The sequence below is a fragment of the Aquarana catesbeiana genome, linkage group LG11 (assembly GCF_042186555.1).
Source record: "Aquarana catesbeiana isolate 2022-GZ linkage group LG11, ASM4218655v1, whole genome shotgun sequence".
Taxonomy (NCBI): domain Eukaryota; kingdom Metazoa; phylum Chordata; class Amphibia; order Anura; family Ranidae; genus Aquarana; species Aquarana catesbeiana.
Genome location: NC_133334.1, coordinates 39508721 through 39514720, shown reverse-complemented (window position 1 = coordinate 39514720; position 6000 = coordinate 39508721). Strand labels below are relative to the sequence as shown.

At 44.3% G+C, this 6000-nt stretch overlaps 1 protein-coding gene across 2 annotated transcripts in view; it reads left to right on the top strand.

Moving 5' to 3' along the window:
- The first annotated feature begins 1258 nt into the window (after positions 1 to 1258).
- Positions 1259 to 6000, top strand: part of PRR5L (proline rich 5 like) — a 115316-nt gene continuing 110574 nt past the window's right edge. The window contains exon 1 of one of the 2 annotated variants that reach the window (XM_073604189.1): positions 1259 to 1973. The gene's annotated coding sequence lies outside the window, so the exon portion shown is untranslated. The remainder of the gene's footprint in view (positions 1974 to 6000) is intronic. The other variant, XM_073604188.1, reaches the window with a different exon arrangement.

The window sequence follows — 6000 nt, the reverse complement described above, 5'->3', positions numbered from 1 at the left end:
CAGTGTCCCCCTGTGTGCTCCCCCCTCCCTACAGTGTCCCCCTGTGTGCTCACCCACCCCCAGTGTCCCCCTGTGTGCTCTCCCCCCTAGTGTCCCCCTGTGCCCTCTCCCTCCCCCAGTGCCCCCCTGTGTGCTCTCCCCCTGGCAGTGTCTCCCTGTGTGCTCTCCCCCCTAGTGTCCCCCTGTGTGCTCTTCCTCCCCTACAGTGTCCCCCTGTGTACTTTCCCTTCCCCCACAGTGTCCTCCTGTGATCTCCCCCCCCACAGTGTCCCCCTGTGTGCTCTCCCCCCCACAGTGTCCCCCTGTGTGCTCTCCCCCCCTACAGTGTCCCCCTGTGTGCTCTCCCCCTGGCAGTGTCCCCCTGTGTGCTCTCCCCCTGGCAGTGTTTCCCTGTGTGCTCTCCCCCCTAGTGTCCACCTGTGTGCTCTCCCTCCCCCCACAGTGTCCCCGTGTGCTCCCCCCCCCACCAGTATCCCCCTGTGCAGGTGTGGCTTGAGTGTGGGCGGGGACACAGGGGGCCCCATGATCTTCTATTGCCGGGGACCCCATGAGTTATCAGTCCGCCCCTGAAGGTAAGTATTTCATAATGAGCTAATATGTGATGCATACTATCTCATTATGCCTTTGTCTTACAGGTTGTTTTTTTCTTCCGGCGTTTACAACCACTTTAAGGCGTCAGCATACCAAGACATGTTGGACAATTTCATGCTCCTAACTTTGTGGGAACAGTTTGGGGATGGCCCCTTCCTGTTCCAACATGACTGCACACCAGTGCACAAAACAAGGTCCATAAAGACATGGATGAGCGAGTTTGGGGTGGAGGAACTTGACTGGCCTGCACAGAGTCCTGACCTCAACCCGATAAAACGCCTATGGGATAAATTAGAGTAGAGACTGCAAGCCAGGCCTTCTCATCCAACATCAGTGCCTGACCTCACAAATGCGCTTCTGGACGAATAGTCAAACATTCCCATAGACACACAGAAGAGTTGAAGCTGTTATAGCTGCAAAGTGTAGACCAGCTCAATATTGAACCCTACGGACTAAGACTGGGATGCCATTAAAATTCATAAGACAGGTGTCCCAATACTTTTGGTAATATTATTATTATACAAGATTTATAATTATAATTATTATACTACAAGATTTATATAGCGCCAACAGTTTACGCAGCGCTTTACAATGTATAAGGGGGACAACACAATTACAGTACATATATAGTATATAGTAATATAGTGTATATCTGATACCTTACCTGTAATCACCAGTAAACTGTTTTACTTCCTCCATCAGCTCTTCCTCCACATCTATTACCTTTTGTATCAATTGACCCTTCCTTTTTAGATTGTAAGCTCTAATGAGCAGGGCCCTCTGATTCCTCTTGTACCAAATTGTAATGTGACTGTAATGTCTGCCTTTAATTTGTTAAGCGCTGCGCAAATTGTTGGCGCTATATAAAACCTGTATAATAATAATAATAATAAATGTGTCTGATATCATATCATATATGTAATGACAGCAGTTGGCTCCTTTGCACTGCAGGCGTCCCTTGCACTGTCCGACCGGATGGAGAATGGGGGGGGGGGGGGGGCAGAGGTGGTGCCCCCTGGCCCAATGCAGGATGCCAGCAATAACATACTTGTGATGTAACTAAAAATAAAAAAAAAATGTCAGAGTATGTAAACTTCCTGAGATAGCCACAAAGTGAGCAGATGAGAGAGGCAGGGAGGAGTGAGTGAGGGAGTTAATACACACACAGGCAAGGGGGGGGTGGAGAGCATAGTCTCAGGGGTGGAGAACATCAGACAAGCAAAAGAGCTGGGCTCTCCTAAGTGTGAGATTCCTGCAGGAGGCTGATGAACAGTGTAGAGCCCCCTGGGCTGGCTAATGCAGCTGCATCTGCTCAGGGAGAGGGCACCAGGGGCCACTGCATCTGCTCAGGGAGAGGGCACCAGGGGCCACTGCATCTATAGGTGAGTGCTGAGCAGCAACCATATACCATAGCGTCTCCGCCAGTGTTACATATATCCTGGGGATGATGATGATATATTGATGAGGCTGGTGATGGGTTCAAGGGGAACTTTTGTTTCTTAAAATACAATCATTGTAACAATATTTGTTTTTAGTTGTTTACAATCATAAAGCATTGTATGGGAAATATTTATAAATGACTGGCTGGAGAGGTAAGGTGACCCACAGGGTGGGTATTACTTTTCATGAAGGTGCACATACTTTCTATGAAATGCAGCATGCTTGGACCTTGAAGAAGGAGGACAACCCAAAAACTTGTCCTGAAAATTTGGATGTTAGTGCAAATAAAGTATCATGGACTGTACTTGATTGTTTGTTTGTTTTTTGTTTTGTTGTTTTGTTTTGTTTTTTTGTTGCAAGTCTACAATGCAACATACTGCAACTCCAATCTGATACATTAAATAGAAAGAAAGATGTGACTGTATAGAAGCTCAATGTATTATTAGAATGGATTATGTGCTATAATATAATGCTCTTTGCTACAGCTGCTGCTACTGTATAGTTAGGAATCATCCCCCCCAGTCTTCCAGATTTTATCCTTGATTTTTCATTTTGCTTAATATGATGCTCACTATATAGATAGATACTCAAATGAAGCTGAAACATGACCGGTCGGATGGAGATAGATATAGATAGAGATATATATATAATCTCTATAATATATATATATATATAATATTATTATTATTATTATTATTATTATTTTTATTATATTATAATATATATATATATATATATATATATATATATAATATAATTTTTTTTTTTTTTTTTTTTTTTAAAGATTTTATGTGTGTGTGTGTGTGTATATAGTGTGATTTCATCTGCTCCGACTTTAGAAAAGGTTCCTGTACTACTACAAGGCGACTTCTAACCAACTTGTACCCATAGACTTCAATGGCCTCGGATTCTCATCTATATTGATGCGATCTGGATCCGACATTACAGGAAGATTACCCAGGCGGTGCATGGCATCTTCCTGTAGGCTGTTATCTTTGCATACCTACACAAGACAAAGTCGCTTCAAAGTAGTACTCGAGTTGCCATAGTGTGTGTGTATATATATATATATATATATATATATATATATATATATATATATATATATATATATATATAAATTTTTTTTTTTTTACATATATGTAAAGAGAACCGGTCATGTTTCAGCTTCGCTTGAGTACACAGCAGACTAGGCGTTGTGCATTCTATGGGTTGGGGAAATCTAGACTGGTTCTCTTTACTGAAGATCTGACCTTTTTTTCTAATCTCACCTAACCCCCCCCCGTTCACGCTGAATGCGGCTTTGAAATCGCGCTAGTTCAGCACGATTTCAAAGCCTGCAAGATGGTGCGATTTCCTCTGCGGCTTGCCGACATCTGTACGATTTCATGCACAGATGTCAATGCAAGTCGCACATGGAATCGCCAAAAATTGTGCAGGAACTGTTTTTGAAATCGTGCTGCCTCAAATCGCACCTATTAGGACGGCGCCAATTTTGGAACCGCACTGCAATAGGATTGTATGGTACTTTTGTACCATGTGATCCGATGTGGACAAATGAACGGTGTTTGCTTCCTGCGTTTGGGTTGCTATTAGGATTGCACTGACACCCACTGCAGATTACAATGGCAGTGCGATTTGAATGTGGTGTGGGAAATGCATACGGATTGCAGCGCTTACATGTATTTATATATAGCACTGAGCATTTACACAGCACTTAACATATACAGTATATTGTATGTTCACATCAGTCCTGCCCTCAAGGAGCTTACAGTCTAAGGTCTCTAACTACATAAAAATATATAAAGAGAACCAGTCATGGTTTCAGCTTCCCTTGAGTACACAGCAGACTAGGCGTTGTGCATTCTATGGGTTGGGGAGACCTAGACTGGTTCTCTTTACTGAAGATCTGACCTTGTATTCTAAGTCCCCGTTCACACTGAATGCGGCTTTGAAATCATGCTACTTCAGCGCAATTTCAAAGCTGCAGGACGGTGCGATTTCATCTGCGGCTTGCTGACATCTGTGCGATTTCATGCACAGATGTCAATGCAAGTCACACATGGAATCGACAAAAATAGCGCAGGAACTATTTTTCAAATCGCGCTACTTCAAATTGCACCTATTAAGATGGTGCCATAGAAAGACATTGGATGTGACTTGTAAATCGCATTTCACACCTGAAGTTCACACCTCTGCTGTGAACGGGACCTAAGTCTTGGTTCACACTACTGCGCTCCAAAAGTTACGTGGCTTACGGTGCGACTTTGCCAGACAACTTCCTGGGGATTTTCTGGCAACTCAATGCGACTTAAGTACTATTTTGAAGCGACTTTGTCCTGTGCAGGTATGCAGAGATAACAGCCTAGAAGATGCCATGCACCGCCTGGGTAATCTTCCTGTAATGTTGGATCCATATCGCATCAATATAGATGAGGATCCGACTTGGAGGCGACTTCCATTGAAGTCTATGGGTAGAAGTTGGATAGAAGTCGCCTTGAAGCAGTACGGGAACCTTTTCTAAAGTCGGAGCGACTTCAGTGGTGCTAATTATAACGGCTCTCATTGACTAACATGGGATTTTCACATATCGTGTGACTTGGGGTCTCACAAGTTGGATCCCAAGTCGTGGCAGTGTGATCCGCACCTAAAGTAGAATTCTAAAGATTCTTAGCTTAACAGAGAGTCCCTCTGTCCTCTACATTGGTTCCCGGATCTCTACATCTTGGCATGCTTATATTTATTTATTTGCCTCGGTTCACACTATGAACCGCATGTGAATTGCACAGGAACCACACCACATTCCTGTTTAATATACATGCGATTCAGTGCGGGGCAATTTGAGCCCATCCATTTTCAAATCGCGCCGCATCGCACCAAAGTCGTGTGTGCACCTATTTTGGAACCGCACTGCAACCGGATCGCATGGCATTTTTGTATCGTGATCCGATGTGGACAAACAAACTGCATTTGCGACCTGTGTTTCAGTTGTTTTTAAGATTGCACTGACACCCGCTGCAGATCACAAGGGCATTCCATTACATTATGACGGACTTACCTGTCAGAGGATGCCCTCCAGCGCTGCGTGATGATGTCACCCCTGGGGGGGGGTCACCTCTTCACAGAACAGTGTCATAAATATACCCTGAGCTGTGCATGCGTGGCTCAGTGTACCTTACTGGTAACAGGCATGGGGAATCATTTGACAGAAGAGACTGTTAGAGCCGGTTCACACGGGGGCGACTTGTCAGGCGACCTAGCCGCCTGACAAGTCGCCTCCCGTTCTGTACAATGGAACCGTTCGTCGCTCCGACTTAGAAGAAAGGTTCCTGTACTACTTTGGGGGCGACTTGCATTGACTTCTATACAGAAGTCGTTTTGCAAGTCGCCGTGGCAGTCGTGTGCAGGTCGCCTCGGTGAGGCGACCTGCAAGTCGTGCCGCTTCTAGTGTGAACCGAGCCTTAGGGTCTCTTCTGTCCTAAAAAAAAAAAACCCACCTGTCCGCTGTATTTGTAAGTTTAATACCTCTTTTATATAAATTAAAAATTGGAAAGAGGAAGATTTTATTTATTTATTTTTTTTTTTCTGCAGTAACTCTATGTTCACACTTCTGCACTTGGCTATGAGTGCGAGAATTACAGCGTTTCCCGCAACCACCCGCAGTGAAAACGCACTGTTCTGCGGGAAAAAAAAAATTGCAGATTATGGGAACCGCAGGGAAATCGCATGGTCAAAAATACCATGATGCGACTTTCCTGTGGCAGCCTTTTTTTTTTTTTTTTTTTTTTTGCAGAAATGCAGGCATGCCCAAAACCTATTGGTGTGAACCTAGTGTAATGTATTCTTCCCTTCCTTCCTAAACTGTATGCAGAGCTATGCATGTGCAAGCTCTGTGTACAATCCTGGCATTTGGTGAATGTACTGCTATGTGCATGCGCAGCTCAGTGTGAAATGATGGTATTTGCCAGG